Source organism: Lygodium microphyllum, chromosome 28, assembly GCF_053477565.2.
Source record: "Lygodium microphyllum isolate KBCC chromosome 28, Lygodium_microphyllum_v1.1.10, whole genome shotgun sequence".
NCBI lineage: Eukaryota > Viridiplantae > Streptophyta > Polypodiopsida > Schizaeales > Lygodiaceae > Lygodium > Lygodium microphyllum.
In genome coordinates, this window is record NC_141162.1 from 52,842,725 (window position 1) to 52,854,698 (window position 11,974).

Below are 11,974 nucleotides of genomic sequence, written 5' to 3' on the forward strand. Positions count from 1 at the left end.
TTGGAACACTCTCTTTTGAAGTGTCCAGGGTTCCTTACAGTAGAAGCATTGCAGGGTTTGGTCATTTCTCTGTGTAGGAACAAAGTCATGGATTGCATTCGCCTTTGGTTTCTTTCACTGTCCTTGACCTTGCCCTTGTACTCATTTAAATTGGGCTTTTGTTGTTCCATCATACTGGTCTTTGTAAGACCAAGATCTATTATTCCTGGATTTGGGCTGAACTTCTTGGATAATGGGACCTGCTCTTATCAATGCTTATGTTGTTTGTTGGTTTGCTCTGATATGCCTAGGTTGCAACATGTTTTAGTAGTCCATCGGGAGTCTGATCTAAAAGATGCCACCTAGCACTCCAGAATGTCACATGGTTTGTCAGTTAGCGATTCCCGAGTCTCCTCTACAACGAAACATATCGGTCAACCCTATTAGGATTGACCTGAATCTTCCTGGGTTTCTAATGGTCAAGTCATTCTACAGCCTTCTAGCATCAACAATCTACTTTGCCGAGAGCATCTAAACTAAGGTGGACTCATATCGCACTTCATTCAAAGAGAATGGGAAACGACATGGATGCATCACTCAACCTCTTTACCTGTAGGGTAAAGTCCCATTATGGTCCCCTAAAATTATATGAGCCAAGGTTCTACTCTACATTACCTAAGGTCAATACGTCATCGCGATTTGAATGTTGAGAAGACTCTCAGTTCTCTGGGACCACCCTGGACCCATCAGGGATTCTGCCCACCCGCTTCCCTTGATAGCTTTAGTTTCCTACTTACCTAAGGGCACATTAGTGGTAACACATACAAGTAACTTTCTTAATTAACATGTTAGTCACATGTTCCTTTACGTAATTTTATGCATTAATACGAAAATAGATCAGACAAATCCCTTGAAAGTAAACTTAATATTAAAATTTCAACTGAGATACAAATCCCATCCGTGGGACGATTCCCGCAATCCGTAAGGATGCGTATTATTTTCCTCCAAGTTTTCACCCTTGCACTAGCAACAAAGCCTCAAGATTCCTTCACAAGTCATGTAGACCATCTGAGTAGGACCCAAAGGCAGGGATTTATAGCCAGAGCCCCCCTGGCACCCGAGCATCCTCCTATGAATAGACGTTTCTATGAAGAAACCTCTCACGATGGGTTCGGTCCACATTCCCGACATGGCTATCAAAAACCCCCTTGGATAGAGTTCGCAGCTAGCTAGGGGTGCTCAACACGCCTTTCCCAAGTGTTTCAACCTAAATCCAATTTAAAAGATTTTATCCTTCTCAATTCCTTTGTTAGATGACTCCTTTTCCAAACAGGTGTTCCTAAGTACAAACACAAGCAAAAGTGCACAATATATACTAAACAATTCTTTGTTCTCTCTGTCGAAGGAAATTCCCATTTGATGCGATAGCATCTAGTCTCGACTTTATCCCCATTATCGTTCAAGATTTCCAAAGATAACCTAATTTAATTTCCTCATTCTTTTGAATGAAGGAGTATCCTTGCAATGTTGATTGCAATTTGGGACATTGGCTTCCCTACAACGAAACCCTACATATTCGTTTGAACTAGGATTTGTCATGTAAATCATATAGTTACTTAAAGACTTTGAATTCCTTTCACCTTCAAGCAAGATGGGCCTTGAGAAGAATCCTTCAACTTCTAACACTTTAGGGTTTGAAATTCTTTCGACTTCCTAGGAACCCTACATATTCTATCACAAGTTCAATCTATGTTTTGTGAGATGTAATAGGACTTTCTATTATTTGAACCAAGCAAAAGGATGTGGATGCATAAAATCTATCTGGCTTAATTGCAGTTTAGTGCATATTCTTGAAACTTTTCATATATATATTAGCATGAAATTTCCATGGAATTTCCATGCAATTTATGTGCAATTTAATGGCTTCTAAGTGCAATTTTAATTGATCACCTAAGGTGAATGCGATGAACAAAATGTTCCTAGTACGCTCATTATCTCAAAACATGCTCAATTAAGTTGTGATAATTAATGTATACACTCTTTTCTCTCAATTTCTTTTCCCTAATACAATGGGGTGCACTTGATTCATAAGAGATGTGTTTCCCATAGTTGCGGTCCCTTAGTTCACGATCGCGTTGGTTGTGGTGGGAGTTTCAGCGTTTGGAGAGATCTTTCGCTTAAGGGCCATCGTCCGCAACTGGATTTGAGAGATAAAGAAGGAGGAATGGATTTGAGATGGGAGAGCGTAAAAGAAGATGGCTTAGTCGAAGACCAAGATAGGGGGAATTGAGCTAACTCTCTCCCTCGCAGCCTCTCGGTGTAACTCTCTCTCTCTCTCTCTCTCTCTCTCTCTCTCTCTCTCTCTCTCTCTCTCTCTCTCTCTCTCTCTCTCTCTCTCTCTCTCTCTCTCTCTCTCTCTCTCTCTCTCTCTCTCTCTCTCTCTCTCAAGCTCCTTCTCGCAACCTCTTCGAGGGCTATCCTTCTAGCTCCCTCTCTCTACCTCTCTCTCTCAACCTCTCGGGGTCTCCTTGTGCCTCTCTAACTACTCCCCATGCCTCATATTTATAGCTAAACAAGAGAAGAAGGGTTGTGTCAGAGAAGAAGAGCTCTTTATGGAGGGGATCTTGGAAAAATCAGCAAGCTTATGCTCAATCACAATTCTGATAGTTGTGTTGGCTTTAAAAGAGGGGTAAAACCCCAAGACACTTGCTTAGAAATCTTCCAGATCACTCCTTCTTCTTCTCCCTTTTCGAAGTGTTTTTTACTGCATGTAAAGTGCGTCGCAACTCGTGCGATTTCGCTAATCCTTCTTTTTGTATTAAATCTTCCAAAATAAGCTGAAAATACCACTTGCTTTTTTTACATGACATCTTGTTCTAGAATCACCATAGCTTTTTAGGACATTTACAATAAGTAATATCTAAAATATGCTATTTTTTTCCAAAAATCTAATTTTTTTTTACCATCCATACTATGCAAATTAACACTAGTGATGAATATGGCTCATAACTCTCGTTCATTTTGTGTAACTTCCATGAAGGGTGGCTACAGTCCTTGTCAATCCGCAAAAAATTTCAGATTTCAACTCTCAATTTTTTATATTTTTAATTAAATAAAAAATTAGTTATTAATGTTTGTCAGTTTTTACTTTAGTTAGTAACCTTACTAACTTATTAATTGACTAACTAACTTTTGAACTAACCAACTAATTTTTAATTGCATGGAGGTATTATATACCTCCTAAAACATGCATTTTATTGAATTTGTCATTTAACATGTTTTGCTAGTTATCACTAGCATGTCCCATACCATGGTCTCTTAAAGAGGATCAGCCATCTCTTCTTCCTAAACTTGAGTAAAATGCTTGGATCTATTCACCACTTCTTTTAGATGATCCACCTTGCATGTTTATCTCTTTAATGATAATGAGAGAGACCAACTCATCAAAAAATGAAAATAACTTTCGTGCATATATAGAAGTGATAAATGATATTTAGTTCTTCTCATTATTGAGGCCACCTAAAGTAGACAAAACCAAATCATCATCAAGAAGTGTTGCATCAATAGCTACTAAGCCATCTACAATACTTTTCACTTTTAAAATAGACTAATTTATAGGCATCTTCCCTTTCTTCAAAGTATTCAACTCTTGCTTGAGTTGAATCTTCTATTCCTTTATATTTACTCAAAATATATTCTCAAAAATTATCTAACTTGCATGTGAAGTTTTCTCATTTCTAATATATCTTGCTTTCACGATGCCTACTAAATACTATCAAGAGCTCCTCAAAAAATACATTCATGCTACTTTGTTCCCCATCTTCTATCTTCATCGACAGAAAGCATTCTCTGATCTACTAATGCTCCATGATGGCCATAAGACATCATCAATGAACTCCATGAAATCAAACAATAGCTTCTCTTGGTATAATACACCTACAAATATCATATACACTAAACTCCAAAAACTCAGATATGCCACCCTTCGTGATCTTCCCCACAAATCTCATCCTTAAGGAATATGTTGGCCACAACTTGAAGAAAATGGTCTCTATCAAACTATTGACACAATCTAAATTGAGAGTGTGCCTTTGTTTTCCTTCAGCATGTCTTTATGCTAGATTTAATAATTCACCTTGCAAGTTTGCGCCATCATCATGAGTGTTAGAAGATAGGCATAGAAACCCATTGTAAGCAAGGGTGTATGAGGGTAGATGGGTGTGAATAGCCTTAGGGGCAAGGAAAACCCTAACCCTAGCTTGGCAGAGGCTATATAAACAGCCTATGGGTCATCTTTCATCCATCTTCTTCACCTCCATAGCCTGTTTTTTGAACCCCCTGACCTTGGTGGACTTGCCATTTCAGCTATTGCCATTTTCTACAAACCTTCTCTCCACCTTAGGGCGCAACTACATGGCACTTCAAAACGTGAAATTGGGCACCAACAAGCATGGCATTGCATTTTATGTCAGAACGGCGCAGTTCTGGGTAGGCAGGCAGTTCGTACTGTAGCGCAGGCTTTGGGAGATGCAATGATGGCAGCCACCATAGGGCTTTTATAGCCCCCCTAGTGGGCCATCTCCCCCTAAGAGGGCTTTGGAAAATTTGACCTCTATTGGCTGCTAGATGCCAAACCCTAACTAACAGTTTCCTAGCAGCCATAGCCAAGAAGCTTCAAGCTTCTTCAACTTTCAAGTTTCTCAATATCTGGTCATTAACAGTGATTTTAGTCCTTCTGAGTTAACTCCTTCTGAGTTAGTTACTAATCTAGGAACCTAATCTCAGAGGTTAATGCACTTGAAAATTCATCAGAGGTTAATCTCAGAGGTTAATGCACTTGAAAATTCGTCATCAAGCTTATCAAGACCAACATTTACCATCTCTAGCAACATGAGCCACAGATGAGTGCTTGTAAGCACTAAGGCACATTGCTTAATCATCATTGCTGCTAATACTTACATAATCTAAATGTTTTCATCGGGAAATTAAAACAACTAAGTACATTGCTTTAAGTTGTAAGGCTATGTGTACAACTATAAACACACAGACCATCATACACTAGAAGTGTATTGCATATCTTGAGTGATTTTTTCTTAAGTACATTGGTCAATGAAATTAGAGGGATGAGTGTCATTGTACTCTCCTTGGAATCATCAACAACAGGCATTGAAATCGTAGACCATCCTTGTCCAACACAAGGGTCATCCAAAAAGCCATACCACAAGGAGGAGCCCGAAGTCTAGTCTAGGTTCAAATCATTGAAGCCTAAAAAGACCATTAAACCTCGGAAGAAGATTGCTCATAAGAAAGGACCACCAAAGTCATATTTTGAAATATTACATATGTATGATTTTCAGCCTTTCTCCTCATTACAACTTTGATTTGCTTCCGCATTTAGTGGCAAACTTGTAAGGGACTAAACACTCCCCTTGTTCTAAAAAGTGCTAAGACCTTCCCAATGGCCACAACATATGCTGATGTCCATCCTCAAATTCAAAAATTTGATGGCAAAGATTTCCACCCATGGTAGGTCCTTATCAAGTATAAAATGATGGAGAGAGGGTATTGGTCTCTCATTCAAGGCCCTAGAGCTGTAAACTCTACAAATCTAGTTGATATTGAGGATGACCAACGTGCCTGTAAAATATCAAATGGATAAATGCAAAAAAAAATTATTTATTCCCCTCCCCAGCCGACTGTTGTGCTGGAAGGGGAGGGGAATAGAAAGAAGCCAGAAGCTCCTTTGTGGGACCTCGCAGGGAGTAGTGCCATGTGTGCTGACATGAAGGAGAGGGAGGATCCCTCCTCCCCTCCCCTATTTAAACCCTGCGTTGCTACCGCTAGGGAGGAAGGAGGACGGCAATAACAAATGGTGACGTTGCCCAAATCGTCCGTGAGTGCAAGGGGAGGACGTCGTGAGCTGGGAGAGACTATGGTGGATGCAGTCGACGGGAGGGAGTGCTACCCTGCGCTATTGTCGTGAGAACGGAGCTGCCACGGCCATCTGTTATTCGCCCCCCTCCCCCATGTGGAAGATCCTAGAAGCTTCTATAAAGGAGCTTTTTAAGCCCCCTTTCCCCCTAGCTTTATTACAACCCCCCCCCCCCCCCCCCCCGGTTCTAATCCTCCTAAGGCCCTTTCATCCCCCTTCTCGTGCCTTTCCAAAAACCCTTCCATACCCCCCCATGATTTAACCTTTAAGCCCTTTGTTATGGGCTTTGAAACCTTTTCCCCCCGTGTGTCTAAATCCCCCTTTTCGATGGGTGTTAGAACCCCTATGTTTTACCCATGAAGCCTTTCCCGTAGGCCTTAAAAACCTTATTTTTTCTCCCTGGTGGTAACCCCTATAAGCCCCCTTCCTCTTGAGCCTTGGAACCCATCCCCCTTCGTGTTCTATAAACCCTTAGACCCCCTTTTTGCGTGGATATTGGAATCACCCTTCCCCCCCCCCCCCCCCCCGGTGATTAAACCTTCTCTAACCCTTCCCTTGTGGCGTATTGAGAACCCTTTTCTCCAAGTTGACCTAAGGGTCCTTCGATCTTACTTGTAATTTTTATGGTTACTATATTCCCTTAGAGTTCTCTCCCGCACCTTGTGTCTTTTCCACCCCTTTTCATTCCTCGTTTGAACGAGTCATTAAAAGGCCATTAAGCCTCCCCCATGGCTTCAATAGGTCTTAGTCGTAAAAGATTCTGAACACCCTTTCGAATTCCCGACTTCAAGGAGGGAGCCTTCCAAAAACTACTTTCGACGGACGGTGCAAGGAAGCGACGGTGGAATTCTGAAAAAAGAGTGTAAAGCTGCTTCCACGTTCGAAGGACTACAACTGTGATGCCTCCTAAGAAAGTCCAAGGAGTAGCTGTGGGAGGTGCATCTCCCGGTATCCATGTGGATATCTCACCCCAAAACTAGGTTTTTCTTCTTGGCTTTAATTCAGTTTTAAGTCAATCATGAAAAAGGAAAATTGTTAGGGATAGGATATATTTGTCCGAATTATTTTGTAATGAAGGATTTTAGCTTATTTAAATAAATGATAATGTATAGAACTTAGTTTCCTTCGAATAGTATCAAGCATTATAAATTACGAGCAAGATTATCTATTTACTATAGTAGTATATTTTAGTTAAATCCTAAAGGTATAGAAATTATATCTTGCACCATTAGTCTTATTCCTTTTCACAACGAATCATTGTAAATGATTAAATTCATGAAAGGTTTCTTTCGTTGCTCAAATTACTAGGAAGTTATCATTGCTAATTGCACATCTTAGCACGGGAAATGTTTGTTATTTGGCATGAGTTCATCTCTGCAAGGAAAAAGGAAGTTTAAATTAAACTGTATTGACTGAAAAGGAAATTGTCACAAGGATAGCAAAACCGTGACAAGACAATTAATATTACCTTCCAAAAGATAACCAAACCAATCTAAACATAGAAATATTCATACCCTAAGCACTTGACTACTTTCCTTATTGTAGGGTCAAAAAAAAATTTCGTAAAGATAAAAAAACTAGGGCTGTCCCCAAGATCCTAAAAAAAGAAACCCTAGGCCCAACATACGTCAGCTTAAAGGATCTAAAACGGATTATTCCATTGCAGGACTTGCGCAGCAAGTACGAAATCATTTAGTCTTGTGATTGATTCACAAGGAGAAAGGGTAAAAACCCTCAACAAGGATGGCAGATCCCTACGCAAGTTATCTTGCAAAAGGACGTATTTTTGGATATCCTTCTAAATAAGGAAAGTTATAAACCGAAAACTAGCATATCTAAGGAACTTTAGGGTTGACCAAGTTGGGTTAATAAGGTACGCCTTACACCGGAATGTAAAGGATCTTGCCAATTTACAAGACACCTTGGGAACGAGTGCTGATACACTCAAAAGGAAAGAACACTTCCTTAGCAGTTTGCCAAACAACAGGGTTGATTAATGGAAATGTTTGTGCTTGCTAGAGATTTTAGGGCTCTGTTTGAATTATGAATTACAAATTAAATGAGTACCTATACTTCAGGTTAAAGGCCTGAAGGAAGAGGTAGTTTCAGTTACCCCCGACTACCTGCCTAACCCTAACCAAGGGGGTTGTTCACCGCACCGGGAACGTGGACCCAACCCGCCGCGAGAGGTCTCTCCATTGAGCTCTACTTGGAGTAGGAGGACGCTTGGGTGCCAAGGGGGGCTCTGGCCGTAAATCCCTCGCCTTCCGGGTCTTGCACAAGAGGCTAACGTGACTTGGGATTGGATCTCGAGGCCCGCATACTAGTCTAAGGGCAGAAGCTTGGAATAGTGATCACTATGGATTACTGGATAGCCTTCAGGCAGATTATGGACAAGCCTACGGGCGAAACTCCTTGTATTTCAAAGATAAAAATGAAGATATGTTAATAAAGAACTTGTTTGATATTGTTTTTTTTTCTATGTCATGTGATAAGATTACGTGAAGGAACCAGTGTTTAATGGATTAATTAAAAAAGCTGGTTGTTACATGTCAAACTAATGTGTTAGATAATTACATAACTAAAACAAACCGAAGAAAGTGCGGAGGATGGGCCATAGGTTCGTCCTGCGGTTGGGTGGTCCCGGTTAGCCGGGAACTTTTCTCAAAAAACAACGGGATGATCGTCAAAGAAAACGAATAACGAAAGCGATGACCTAGAGTTATGTCTTAACCGATTTACGCTGTTTTAGGGGAACGGAATGGGACTATGCCTTATGGCAGAGAGGTTGAGCTTTGCATCCCTCTCGTTTCCCATTCTCCTTGAACCAAGTGCAGCGTGAACCCGCTTCGAACCAGGCGTTTCTGCATAAAGTAGTTCGCTCGGGTCTGACGCTAGTTGCTATTAGTTAATGACCAATCAGGAAAACCCTAATTCCGGTCGATCCTAAGTGGGAACGGCCACGATACTTCTGCTACGTGGCAGACGCGGGAAGACCTAGATCGCAAATCCCGTAACATTCCATGGGAGTGCCAGGCGGAGCTTTCTAGATATCCTTTCCGATGGACTGCTAAGACGTGTCCTAGATAATACTAAGAGGACACGTTACAATGCCCAGGCGATCATCATGTTACACTTAGATGAGTCATTGATTCATCATGTTGATCAACTAAATATTGCTAAAGAAAAATGGGATGAGCTTGAAAAGTTCTATGAAGCCACTAGTAAAAATACTAAAATCTTCCTTAAAATTGAATTCTTTAGCTTGGAATATCGATCAAGAGAATACTTGGGAAAATTCATCTCTCACATGAAGGGACTTATGGCACAGCTTGCCTCAGTACAAGCTCCAATACATGAAGAAGATGCTATTGTTATTCTCCTAAAAGATGTAAAAAAGGTGTTTCCTACCCTTGTAACCACTCTTACCAACATTCCAGATCCTACATTGGCAAGTACCATCCAATCATGTTTGGATGAAGAAAAGAGGAACCACAAAGAAGGCAGCACCAGTCAGGCATCTTCAACTTCCGGTGATCAAGTATTGGTACATACATTTCTCACTAGATGTTATTTCTGTAAGAAAAAAGGACATCTTGTAAACAAGTGTTGGAAGAAGTATCTCAAGAAAATTAAATGTAACAAATGCAAGAAGAGAGGGCATATCACTAGTAAATTCTCCAACACCCTTGATGTACCCAAAGAACTAGTGGCCAATTATGCCTCCAATCCATCTGAAGATTGACTTTTTTGAGTCTTTAGACCATCTACCTAAAAACGCTCTTGTAGCATGATTTATAAAGGCATCCTGGTTGTTTAAGGGGGGAGGGGACATCTTACATGCTTTGTAATCCAATGCCACCCTGGCATTGAGGGGGGTGTTAGAAGATAGGCATAGGAACCCACTGTAAGCAAGGGTGTATGAGGGCAGATGGGTGTGAATAGCCTTAGGGGCAGGGGAAACCCTAACCCTAGCTTGGCAGAGGCTATATAAACAGCCTATGGGTCACTATCATGTGTGGGAGAGTGTACCCAAGTTGTACTTGTAAGCATAAGAGTAAACAAGATATTGTTCTTGTACTTTTGAGCTCTCTTCTCCCTCTTGTGCACACATTCCAATGCTGCAACTCTACTTTCTCACAATGAGAAACACACAAGCTAATATGCATCGAATGAAATATCTTCCTTCCTTCATATAACACACCTTGACCCCTTTTTTACCAATGAATTGATGCCACCTAGTATTTTTTACTACTGAGAACGCTTTGTTTTCACCCAAATCTGACCACTCGCACGTGCAAATAACTCCATCATTGCGTCCATACAACACCATCTTTGAAAAAAATTTAAGCTCTTCATGTCAATAGTCCACCCAAAGCACAAGTGCAGACCCCTTAAAAAGCATGTTAGCTCCTAGAAGCACAATCGATGTTGCACAGTAAACATAGAAACCATATCTTCAAACAAGAATTTTTATTGTCTTTTGACACCTCAAGACACCATCCTTCTCAAAACCTGATCTTACATTTGTAATACTCTTCTCTAAAAAAGCAAGGAGTTTAAACAGAAGGCTAGTGTTCAACAATAAAGGCAATGTCTCCATCTAGAACATTGAAAATCCATTGCTCCCCTTGAACATGTCAGTTCAATAGTCCAACATGTAGACATGCATGGCTCCTCATCACATGTCCAGTAGCTAGCTGATGACTAGCCTCATTTTGAAGCACATATTGAACTTTGATAATAGTCACACTAGGATGATAACCATCATCCTCAATTTCCAACTAGTTGAGCCAACTCATATGCTATATGTATTCATTAATTTATTGCTATTTTTCATCATAAGATTTGAAGTAATGAGAACTTATTTGTATTTTTGTCTAAACATCGGGCCTTCTTTACCCCCTAATGAACCAAATCAAGTTTATTCTCCTTGGTAATTTGCTATTGCATCTAGTCATTCAATCTAGCAAGTATTTGTTCCAATTCCCAGTATTACAACCACCATCCACATGAGGGCTTGAACATAGAGTTATTATTCCATAAATCCTTGCAATTCTCATTTTCTGAACCCAAGCCCCATCCATGTAGGCAATAACCATCCCAACTACAAAAGATTTTTTTTTAAAAGGTTATCATGACCTTTCCAAACAATTTTCCAACCTCTTATAGAATCTCATTAGATTATTGATGCTTCCTGATGTATCTACTTGTGTCTATGCAATGTGTTCCTAGCTGAAGTCATGATTTGAAATTAAACATTCATGCTTGGTCCGACATGATATGATGAGATCCAAAAACCCATGGCACACAATTATTCAGACAATGCCACAATCTAAAATATGGATGCATTGAAAAAAGTTGTACCTAGCCTGGTTTACAAGTGCCCATGCATCATGCAAGATGCAAACATGATTCCTTTGTTAGTTTTTGATCCTTAACCTCACCTCTCATCACTTAGCAAAAAATAAATGTTGTACTCTGTGCCACCCACCCAAAACCTCACAAACACTCATAAACCAATGGTTCTCATGATGTTGACCAAAAAAAGAACCCATCTTATAATTGTAGGCATCTTTCATGACCCTCAAACTCACCCATCCACCTTCCCACTCAACCAATGGTTCCTATTTTGGTTATGAATATGTCAACTCCCATGCATGCATAGAATTGTGAATGCATAATGAGAGGTTCTCTCTCCAGTACACATGCATCTAAGGTTTACAACATATAGCTATAGTGAGCATCATGCCATGCTAGTGCTCAACAATGGTGCAATGAGTGAATCAACCCAACCCATGGCATGGAAGTAATTGAAACAATTCATGAAACGACACCTGAATGTAGTGTATTCAACAAGTGTAACATGAAGTGCTCATAAGCCCATAATCCCTGTGATGTGCAAGGATATCGGCAAGAAAAAATACATATTTTAAGATGTCCATTAGCTACCCTCAAAGTCCTATTTCAATCTGTCCAGAAAATCACCAATCTCAACCAAGACTATCAAGTTTTAAAGCTCAACAAACCCAAAATAATAACATAAACAATTCTTAGACAAAC